This window comes from Neolamprologus multifasciatus, chromosome 13 (genome assembly GCF_963576455.1).
Source record: "Neolamprologus multifasciatus chromosome 13, fNeoMul1.2, whole genome shotgun sequence".
NCBI lineage: Eukaryota > Metazoa > Chordata > Actinopteri > Cichliformes > Cichlidae > Neolamprologus > Neolamprologus multifasciatus.
Genome location: NC_140451.1, coordinates 32,503,545 through 32,516,016, shown reverse-complemented (window position 1 = coordinate 32,516,016; position 12,472 = coordinate 32,503,545).

Below are 12,472 nucleotides of genomic sequence, written 5' to 3'. Positions count from 1 at the left end.
TGGTGAAAAAACTGAAAATTCTGCTGAAAAGGGGTGAAAAGCTGAAATTTGTTTTGAAAAGAGTTAAAAAAGTTTAACTGTTAACTGAAAAAAAATGTTGCCATAAGTGGGATTTGAACCCAGGCCTCCCAGTCTGAGAACGGCTGCTCATCTCACTGAGCTAAAACACAGCTCAGCCGGCGAGGAAAATCAGTGACGCCACTGATATTGTGGCAGAAATGGGCAAAAAATATTGCAAAAAAAATTCAATATCTCAAAAAGTATAGAGGTTATGAGCACCAAAAGTCATAGCTGGCGTTAGCAGAAAGAGCAGTTTGAATGGAGAAAATTGGCTGAAAACTGAGGGAGTAGTTAATCGGCAAAAAACGTACGGAAGCAACTAGAGGAATAATAAAGAATAAAGAGAAACAGGAACTCAATTGTGTGGATGCCTTCAATGGGCATCCACACAATTGAGTTCCTGTTTCTCTTTATTGTGTGGATGCCCTTTGAGGGCATTTGCCTTATTCATCAGGCTTCTCTTATTTAGCAAAGTTTAATTTTGTAGTTTGGTCACTGGATCTCTCAAGGCTCTAACTAACTCTTTAGCATCTTTGAACCCAAACCAAGTCTCCTATGCCACCCACTCTGTGACAAGTTTAAGCCCATGTGTGGTCACCCTTGCAGCAGGTCAAATATCTCATAATTATGAAGGGTTGAAATACTGTAGCAAGCTTTGGGACTTTCTCACCTTCCTTCAATGAAAACAGAAGCAGCTGCTCAAAATCCGAGGCAATGTGTGTATATATATATATATATATATATATATATATATATATATATATATATATATATATATATTTTTTTTTTTTTTTTTTTAGGGGTGCAACGATACACAAAATTCACGGTTCAGTTCGATATTTTTTCGATACAAAAAATGTTCATGCTTTTTGTCATTTATTAAAATTATAAATATATATTTTAACTCAAACGTACAGTTTTTAAATTTAATCTTGCTGAATCATTTTGAAACTTTGTATCATCTTACTGAGCGCAGAGGGACCAGCCACAGATTTTGGTGCCTGTATTCACTTTGCTGTTGCACTTTTTTGTTGATTTTCTTGAAGTGTTAAAGAGAAATCTGTAGTGAATGAATCCAAACGTCTTACAGACTGTGAGGTGCGTGACTAATGCAGCGAGCTATCACATTTGACAACATAGAGAAGAAGAACATGAAGTGATGAAGCTGATTACATTTCTGTGTCAGAGCACCTCAGGGAGCAGCGTGAGAGAAAAACGAATGCGATGTTTACATTGTGAGTCTGTAGACAGGTGTCACAGACCCTAACAACACCCGGCTGTGACGAGACGTGACAGGAAATGTGTTGCACACTTTGGGAGAGTTTCCCCTCAGAGACACTCAGGATGTTTCACTGAGCTGTAAACATGGAAAGCGACAGAAGTGATGGGTGAGGAGTGAAATAAGAAAGGTTAACAGATAAATGCGATGGCTGTTCACGCTGCTTCCTTTGGGCGTCTCTCTCCTGATTCACATCTCAAAATAGTCCCTGTTTATCTCATACTGGACCTTTGTCCTGCCCCAAGTTCATCCACTGAAAAAAACAAAAACAAAAAAACTGTTTTAGCCAAGTGTTTCGTGATTGGCTGCCTCTAACAAACAGAAGGTTTGGACATGGACAACAGAAAGGGGGCGGGGCTTCTGTACTCAAAGGCAGAACTCTTCTTCTTAGATTACAAAAGACAGTAAAAACTAAAAAATTGGGTATTTAGAATCGTTTGAAATCAGATTGGAATCAGAATTTTTCTCTTACTGTAATTACTTACATAATATATATATGTTGACCTAATTATTGGAAATTTTAACTGTAGCATATATCACTGTAAAAGTAATTGCTGGGTTTAACTTTGCTCAGAGGTTTTGGTCCTGCAGGTCCCAATCACAGCAGCAAATCTCCAACAAAACGTCCGAAAAAGAAAACTATCAAGGTGCTGCAGTGGTCCAGTTAAAGTCCAGACCTGAACCTGACTGAGACACTGTGGTGCATATAGGGATGGGTATCGTTTAGGTTTTATCTGATACCGGTACCAAATCGGTACTTTTGAAACGGTGCCGGTGCTTAAACGGTGCTCAAACCGGTGCTTAAAGAATGGAGAACACAAAACTGGTCCAAAAACCTCTCATGTTCAGCTGTTTTTTGTAAAAAGATAACAATGTTAGCCTTTTCTGCAGCTATGGGGCATATATGGTATCATTCTTGGCTGGAAGCAGTTTAAACAATGGAAAAAACACAAACTTTGTCCAAAAACCTCTCATGTTTAACTGTTTTCCACTTTTTCTTTGGTCATTTTAGCCTTTTTGTCCAGGGTGAAGGGAGTATCTGCCATCAAACAAGAAGACAGCTGCATGTAGCTATGATGGTGTTTGCTAGTTCACCTTACATGCATTAATGTAATAACGTGGTTAGCCTACTCAACGTAAATTACACACGAACAACATTAAGCTACTCACGCAGAGAAGAACGGCTGCTGCTGCATCATCATCCTCATCATTTCTGCTACACTGGCAGGGCTAGGGGCCAGGACTCTCCTCTTCGGGTTTTTGGGGGATGTTGCTAACTCCGGGTCGATAACAGGCACCACACCTGCAGTAGATGTGCTCGGTGTGAGGTCTCGCAGCAAGCTATCAAATACGGCGCATTTCTCGGCTTTAAAAAAAACGCTATGCGTCGCCAGGTGTTTCATCAGATTTGAGGTGTTACCTCCTTTGACAGCATCACAGTATCAGCTTAAAGCACTTGTTGCAGCTGCTGAGTTTGCATCTTTTGCTGTGAAGTACAGCCAGACTTTGACCGCTTCGCCTCGAGCGTTTTTAATCTGTAGCTCTGCTCTAAAAGAACGTACGTACCTGGACCCGCCTACTATCCTCGGAAACATAAAATGATTGGCTAGAATCTAAAGTGTATCACAGCTCAGGGAAAAAAAGCACCGAAATGTGCGCTGCTTTTCGGTCTGGTTACTACCGTTTATGTCAGAACCAGATACCGGTACCCATCCCTACGTGCATAAGGGGCACAGTTTCACATGACTGTACAAACACGTGGTTGTCATTGTTGCCAAGCAGTCACCTGTGGACATGTCTTTTCCTGCATAGGCTAAAAATACGGTGCTAATTGAACCTCTGAGGCCAGATAGCTAATATGGGCGTCAGCTGCTGCACACCGGACAGCTACAAAAACAAACACCTGTAGATCTAACAGGACACATTCACAAGACAGGAAGAGTTTTGTACCTTCAACAATTTTCTTGTAAGTAAATGAAGTAAAGTAAAAACTACTAAGAATAAATCGTAAACTCCTTTAATGCGAACTCTTTGTCTCATCTCATCATCGTTAGTCTTCGCTGTGGTTCAGCTTCTCTCTGTTTTTCTGTGAGGCTGCAGCTTCTCCGTGTCCTCTCGACCCGATGATGAACAAGTTAACGAGCGTGAATCATGAACTGAAACAGTTTATGCCCCTCACTGCGGACCTCTCAGTTTTTCTCAACGTCTCCAAGCACAGCCAATGAGATAATGTTGCTGGGCAACTAAGAAGTTATTTTCCAGTAAACTACATTTCGGTCGATGCTGCTTAGCAACAAACTTTATTTCCATAAGTAATTTCCTGGAGGGAACACCTGAACCAGCATGTCGAGGAGCATCGGCGCTGTGGGTGAATGAGCTCTCCCTGCAGCTTCACACTGTTATGAGTCTTCGAGATCACAGACTGTAAATAAAAAATGAACATAGCTTCCAGGTCACTCTTAAATCCAGATTTAAGAGTGACCTGGAAGCTATGTTCATTTTTTTGGTTTCATCATCATCATTTCATCATGGTTTCACTCTTAAATCTGGATTCTTCCTGATGCAGCACAGAAACGCCCGGTTGTGCAGAAAACCATGAAAAAGAAAAAACTTGGTAGTTTGATGCTGGATGTTCTTCGTCACATGACCCCAAAGGGAATTTGTGTCTCTGGCTGAAAATAAACCAAATTCAAGTCTAACTGAATAAAATATGATGTTTATTGTGTAGTTTGTGGTCTCTCGAGAGTTGAAAATGAGAGCTGGGCTTAGGCCTGCTTCATGACCAGTTGCTACTATATGAGCCACCAAAACACTAAGATAGCGATGGAAGTAAATCCTCTGCTTTAGGCCTCAGGTGGCCACATCAACAGTCATCTCTTTATCTTTTTAAGGTAAAGTTAAGATCAGATCATGGAGACAACCTCAATGACCAGATGATTCATTATGAGCAGCACTTTTAAACAGAGATGGGTTGTTTACTTCCGATTACTTTTTCAAGTAACGAGTAAAGTAAGGGATTACTATTGCAAAAACAGTAATTAGATTACCGTTACTTTCCCGTAGGAACGCTGCGTTACTGCGTTACTAAAACCGTGATTTTTTGCGAGAATGTCTCATGACAGTGACGTAAGCGAGTGCGACGTTCGTGACAACAGCTGTGTGCAGATCAACAATGGATCATATATCGAGTGCAGAGAGAGTATGAGCGTGCAGCGTTTAAAGCGTGGAAGTACTGACCTTACTTTGAGTTTGATTCCATAAAAAGTGACAAAAACATTAGTGTCCGTTGTGCGTGGGAAGAAAACTTCTTTTTACAGCGAAAAAAACCCCTAAACTTCCAAACAAGCACCGAGTAGCTACGACGTAATGGGAAACTCACAGAGAAACTCGCGGATTCTTCCACTGACCGCTGCACACCTGCACCAGGGTAACCCTCCGCCTACCCCACTCCTGCTTTACAGGTGAAAATAGAGCAACAGGACCGCTAGTCTTTGACTTTATTTATTTTCTGCTGTGTTTTACTTGCATCTATTTGAAAGACTGAGTGTAAACACACAAAAATATTTTATTTTATGTGCTGGAATGTGCAGAAAATAGGTTTAAATGTTAAACTAATTTCTTTTAGTCAGAGAATGTTGCAGATAATTTTATTTTTGCTTGATGCATAAAGTTAAAAGATTAAAACTAATAAAACAAGTTTTAAAAAGAGACTTTTCCATTTGATTACATTTTGTATGATGATTATGCAGAAAAAGTAGAATTGGCCTGAAAGATCTATCACTTTATCACCTATTCAGGTTGTAAATCGTGTTTTTAAAAAGTAACTAAGTAATTAATTACTTTTGAAAATAAGTAATCAGTAAAGTAACAGGATTACTTTTTGGGGGAAGTAATCAGTAATTAGTTACTGATTACTTTTTTCAAGTAACTTGACCAACACTGCTTTTAAACAGTGTTGGGGAGAACCAGCCGTCTACTACGACCTCTTTGGAGGGTGAGAGGAGAGAGAAGAAATAACAGAGGGACAGTTCAGCAACCATGAATCACAAACAGGACAGAACAGAGACAGAAATGAATAGCATGCAAATATGGTGTATAAATGCATGTGGAGGGAAACATGGGGAGTGGAGAAGAAGCACTCGATGTGTCATGGAAAGTCCCCCAGCAGCTCAAGCCTGTAATAGTAAAATGATGATTATAATGTGCTCAGTATTTTAAATACTACAGCTAAAATTGATCTGTTCCTGAGCACCATCGACAGGTTGGAATGATTAAGTAGTCCTGCCTTTGTGATGCCAGCAAAGACACCCGCAAAGCTGAGGTCGGAGTCAGCACGCACTGGACACAACATCACAGAGAGGAAGTGACTCCAGCCTTAACTAAGTGTCGAATCATTTGCAGAAATACCCAAACTTATATCTGAAATCACACAAATTACTTCGTCCCTGTCAGAGTTACGGCTCCGTCAGGCTGACGGAGGACGCTCGGGGGCTGCACGGGCTGCAGCCACTTGTCAGAAGGCCAACAGTGCTGTGAATTACAACCGGACGGTTCGTCTCTCTGACTGCAGGATTATCTTCATACGATGACACACTCGTAAACAGTGCCGAGGAGCGGCCATCCATCTCGCAGACGCAGCGCCCGCCCCCCCTCGAATGAGGATACCGGGTGAGATGAGGATTTACGTGGCTAATAATAGAGTAAACTAGATATATTTCCAGAGAAGGAATTCTGCACAGGGTCTATTTATAATCACTGAATCCTATGATGTATGCCCCTGGGGTTCAACGCTCAGACTGCCGGCACAGGAACCGACACACACAGTGTAGACCTGTGATCTTCACACTCTCCTTTAGACTGCTGACATATAAATAAATAGCATATACAGACATATATAGGAGGAGGATATAAAACGGGTGTTTAGAAGAGGGAGTGGCAGCTTAAATAGGCACGAGGGGCTTTATTTTGGTGGGCTGCACCTTTCTCAGTCAACATGAGCGTTGGTGTTGAAGCGGTGAGATACGTCTGTTCGCGATCGAGCCACGGAGCTGTCAGCGAGGCGGTCACAGACTTCATCACAGACAGAAATAACCGAGTGAGACGTTGTTGCTCACGCCTGTTCACAGCTTCTGGTCAGAGCTGCTGCTTCCACAAAAGGATCCTCAGGAAATCCATCCGATGGCTCCGATTCTGTGTTGGAATCGAACACAAATAAAAGTCAGATATGGCACAGGACTGCAAACTTTCAGCTTTATTTCAAGGGTTTCACAAAAGTGTTGTATTAACTGTTTTTATACACGGTTCCATATTTTAGAGGCAGGAAACTAATCGGACAAATGCACACAGCTGTAAATATAAAGACTTGTCATGGTCTGTGCTGCGGCAGGCAGGATGTAGGAAAGCAAAGGAATGAAATAAGGGAGGCAGCTTTATTTAAAACAACACAGAGCAGTGATGTAATGACACAACAAAGGACAGAGGAAAACACCAGGGAGTGAGGAGGGAAGGGGAAACACAGCTGTGACTAATCACATAACGAGACGGAAAGGAAGCAAAACTGAAAACATTAACAAAGGACGTGAGACTAAGTGAAACAGGAAACATAAGACGGGCACGAGACACGGCTGACAGGACGAACAGAGACAAGAGCCACTAACTGAGACCAGTGTTGGTCAAGTTACTTGAAAAAAGTAATCAGTAACTAATTACTGATTACTTCCCCAAAAAAGTAATCCAGTTACTTTACTGATTACTTATTTTCAAAAGTAATTAATTACCTAGTTACTTAGTTACTTTTAAAAACCACGATTTACAACCTGAATAGGTGATAAAGTGATAGATCTTTCAGCCCAATTCTACTTTTTCTGCATAATCATCATACAAAATGTAATCAAATGGAAAAGTCTCTTTTTAAAACTTGTTTTATTAGTTTTAATCTTTTAACTTTATGCATCAAGTAAAAATTTAATTATCTGCAACATTCTCTGACTGGAAGAAATTAGTTTAACATTTAAACCTATTTTCTGCACATTCCAGCACATAAAATAAAATATTTTTTGTGTGTTTACACTCAGTCTTTCAAATAGATGCAAGTAAAACACAGCAGAAAATAAATAAAGTCAAAGACTAGCGGTCCTGTTGCTCTATTTTCACCTGTAAAGCAGGAGTGGGGTAGGCGGAGGGTTACCCTGGTGCAGGTGTGCAGCGGTCAGTGGAAGAATCCGCGAGTTTCTCTGTGAGTTTCCCATTACGTCGTAGCTACTCGGTGCTTGTTTGGAAGTTTAGGGGTTTTTTTTCGCTGTAAAAAGAAGTTTTCTTCCCACGCACAACGGACACTAATGTTTTTGTCACTTTTTATGGAATCAAACTCAAAGTAAGGTCAGTACTTCCACGCTTTAAACGCTGCACGCTCATACTCTCTCTGCACTCGATATATGATCCATTGTTGATCTGCACACAGCTGTTGTCACGAACGTCGCACTCGCTTACGTCACTGTCATGAGACATTCTCGCAAAAAAAATCGTTGTAACGCGTTACTGCCCATCTCTGGTCACGAGTCGAAAAACGTAGAAACTTAACAACTCTGACTGAAAGTGAACTAAGCAAGTGGCAGAGTCTCAGCTGATTAAAGCAGCCTGCTCTTTAATCAGGAACTCTTTGACCAACACAACATGTGGATACAAAATTCCCAGCTGAACATTATCCAGTTAACAGGATACCTCAGCTGTGAAGCTTTTAGTGTGTTTATTATTGTTACAGTAACTGCTTATGATCCGCAAGCTCTTCATTGGACTCCTGCTTTCCTTCAGCCTCTCCGTCATGCAGTTCTCTCTGTAATCTGTAGGCGGCGCAGTAACTGAAGGTCTCCATTCAAAACGATTTCCCCCTTTTGCCATCTATTTCAGTCACAAGGTCAGTTTCAGAAATAGCCCACAGCTAGGTTTTCCACTTTCAGAGGAACTGAGGGGTCGGAGCAGCACAGAGCAAATATGAGTGACAGCCCAGTTTGATGGGAAAGGTCCAAACAGAGCCGGAAGAAAGTCCGTGATTATTTAAGTTTGTATTTGTCTTTGTAATTTTTAGATTATGCACTTTATGGTATAAATTACGAATATTGTACTTCATAATATTATACTACATATTGCATATCTCTATTTCCTTGTAATCAAAAATAAGGGACCACAGCCACCTGCAAATAGAAAACACTCTCTGAAAACACTTATACCTGCCTGTTTTAATAGTTGAAACACCAAATATACCTTAAACTATCATCCTAAACACTTCCAGTCATCTTACAACAGGTCTGTCTTGAAGGTCTCGAGATAGTTCACGGCCGTGTCTGCTGATGCCTGTTCCTCAGCAAAGATACACACTCTTAAATCATAAAAAATGTCTGTAGCCATGAAGATAAAATTGAAGTAACTTGCAAATATATTCGATATGCTTCATAAAAATTAAAATTAAGACGGAGATCTCACAAAAGTTTTTGCGAGATCTCGCAAAACAAACTCGGGATCTCGCAAAAGTTTTAGCCGCATTCTTCGGAGGCCGCCAGCTCGAAGCCGACCGGGAGGTCGAGGCACGATGTGCCGGGAAAGCGGTGTTCCTCCCGGCTGTAGTAGGTCTCGACCTCCTGTTAGCTTTGAGCTAGTGGGTGTCAGATCTCCGAAAACGTCGGAGCACTTTAGCAAATATGTGATGTCTTGTAAACCGAGCAGGTATCTGACGTTTACACAACTACATTCACGTCACAACTACATTCACATCTTAAAAGTGTATTTTGTGACCCAGAAAGAGGAATATTACAACTAAGTAGCTGCCGCCATTGTTGGAATTCAACTTTTGCGAGATCCCAAGTTTGTTTTGCGAGATCTCGCAAAAGTCCGTCTTAATTTTTTTTCTCCCATGTCCCCTGCGGGGCTCCGTATGACTGATCAGTGCGACAACTCTGATTTATTTGGGAGTCAGAATCTTGAAGCCTCAGCATTTATCATTCATCAAAGAATTTAAATGTATTTATTCATCTTATTTTCACTTCCCATAATTCACCTGGCTGTCTGTGACCCAGCAGTGTGGCTCGCCCCACAGTTTGAGAACCAGTAACCTATGAGGTCATCACGGTGCATCGCTGTAAACAACGTGACGGTAACTTTATTTATTTATTCTTCAAGTTGTTTCCCAATATCAAAGAACGTCTGTGTCTAAACATACATACTGTAAGTGTCACATACTGAGCGGTCTTTGTCTCTGCGAACGATCTTTCACTTTACTCTCCTGTTCCTCTTCTTACATCTTTCTCCATCTCTGAGTCGAGTTTCCACACATAACATGAACTTTTTCTTTTTTCCTTAGAACTACAGCATCTCATAGCTCTTCAGTTTGCAGACACACTGTGTGCTTGCTGATCTTCGCTCAGCTGTTTGAAATGACCACTTTAATCAAAGTTACTTCATTTAGGAGCACCAGCTTGATGACTGCGCTTCAGATCTGTGAGGTGAACTGACATCTGCGCCATAACTGCACCAGAGAGGGGAAACAGGAGGATAGGAGGATGTAAACGGGAGGTAGAATGACATCATCTCTAATGTGTTAGACACATTTCTTCATGCAGAAAAATTAACATCCATCTGTCCTTCCTGTTCTGCTGATCCAATTCAGCATCCCAGCTGCAGTAGGGCGAGTGGCGGGGACAGGAACACCCCGGACAGGTGTCCAGTCCGTAGGACTGACGCAGACACCCACTCTCACTCGTGTTCACACCTGGTCAATTTACAGTTACCAATTAAGCAAACCCCACTAAGGGGAGTTGGTGGGAGAAATTAATATGTTTTGTATTATTATTATCAGCTTTAATTATTCAGATCTTTCTGGGCCACTCCATCCATCGCCTAAGCTTTTCATTCAAAGCAGCTACACCTGTAACTGTGTGGCATCAGGATGGATGCACTAAAAAAGCATCGCCTACAGTATTGTTTTATTTAGGTTACTTTGAACAGGGACAGTGTTCATGAATAAATACTGCTGGAGCAGAGTTAACCAGAGGCTAATGTTCAGCCACAGTCACGGCCAGAGCTTCTAATATCAGCATCATAACGGAAAATAAAAGGTAAAGAAACGAGAGAGAGATTAATATTCTTTGATTTAATGTTTTTCATGTTCTTCTTGTTCTATGCTTAGTTTGTAGTCTCTAGTTTTCCGTCACTGTGCCTTCCCTTCATCTTCACCTTGTCAGTCATGTCTCTGCGTCTTTGTGAAAGCTTCATGTTTCCTGTTTTATTTTGACAGTTCCTTTTCCTTTGTTCAGTGCAATCAGTTTTGCTTCCTCCCCATCTCGTTATTAGTCCCAGGTGTGCATGACTTCCCTCGTTATTCCCTTGTGTCTTTAATCCCTGTGTATTCCTTTGTCTGTTGTTGAGTTGTACTCCCTCATTGCTGTGGGTTTTCTCTGTGGCCAGCCCGTTCTCACTCCCGAGGCGTAACATGCCAACGTTTTGTCACGTCCCGCAGCGTTCCTGAGGAACGCGAAAGGAGACCGTCGGCGTTCTTATGGTACGCGGCAGGTTATGGCTGAAATCCAATGCAAGGACGCTCCCGCTGTAATAGACGTTCCAGCCCTGTATCCCTAGCCCTAACCATAACCTTTTTCCTGATCTTAACCAGGACTTTAATGATGTTAAATAGCGTGTTTCTAAGCGATTTGAAGAAAAAGAGCGAACATGTGTAGATTGAGTCCATACGGTTCTCATATTTCCTCATTTTTCCGAGGTCGTCATTTAGGAACGTGGTGGGTAGCCGAAAACGTAATATGTTGACGATTTGTCACCTAGCGTAAAATGTTACGCTTTGGGAGTGAGAACGTGTTGCTGTGGCGCCTGAAAACATCTAGCTCTGTGTCTTCTAGTTTCCAGTTTCTGAGGTTTTGTCACAGAAAATAAAATAAAACTGCCTTTTCCAGTTCAAGCTTTTTGTGTGAGTCCTTCCTGCCTGCCGGCCGTAACAAGACAATTGATGCGTTTAAGAACATTTTCAAAACAAAGTCAGCAATTCTTCTGTAAAATTTAGCAACGGACAAAGTCACAAAGCCTTTTATCAAGTTCAGTTATATAAAGACAGTAATGGTTGACCATTTAGAAAATCATGAAATACATGATTGCATAACAGACATATTATTCTATATACGTGCACTCTGCTGGAGGTTTCAGACGCGGTTGGTCGCTGCTGGACGAAAAGCTGTTTTTGGATTTTTTAATGTGTATTTTTACTTTCTTTTTTCCGTCTCCGCTCTAACTTCGCAGGTTTCACTCTGAAACTAAAGTTTCATTAAAACGGATCTTCATCCGGGTCGGAACTCAAAAGCTTACCTTTGTCTCAGGTTCGCAGGTAAGAGGAAGTCATTCAGAAAACCGCATAAATGTTGACATTTTAAAAACACTTCATATCTTTAATGCACGTTGTTCCTGTCACATGTCGTCTAATAATCATTTGTATTCTTTTGCTTCGTGTGTTTAGTCTCTGCTGTACGATAGTTTTGTTAGCCTCCACTTAAAGTAATGTAGTCAAGCTAGCCCCCACGTGCTGCAGCAAGAGAAGTGATTTCAAAATAAAAGCGGCGAGCTGGCCAACGTGATTTCAAGATGAGCAACGAAAAAGATGAGATACAGACTCATGCATAAATACAACAAATGAATATAAATGTATGCAAAGGTAATAATTAGAAAGTAGCAGTGATGCACATAATAAATAAATAAGACTATGTCTTGATGCATTCTTAATCATCCAGGACAGTAAATCTCCAAAAGTTGATTCTACTATGAACAGAATCAACTTTTGGAGAATAAGACTGTGTATTAACATTAAAAACAGTCAAGTAGTGGTTTACACAACACCTAACATCTACACAACAGTGTAGATGATTGAATAGTGGGCACGTTATTATTCTTAATAGACTCAACAGCAGTCTGAGTTTAAATAAAAGCAGGTGAGCACCACATCATCTAATATTTGTTACTCGGCTTCTTCTTCAGAAATTTAAATGTCAGCACTGAAAATAAATCCTTTAAACAAGCCGTCGATGTTTTCAGTAACTTTTACTTTTGGGTTTCTTGCTTCATGCGTTACTTCTCATGACATCT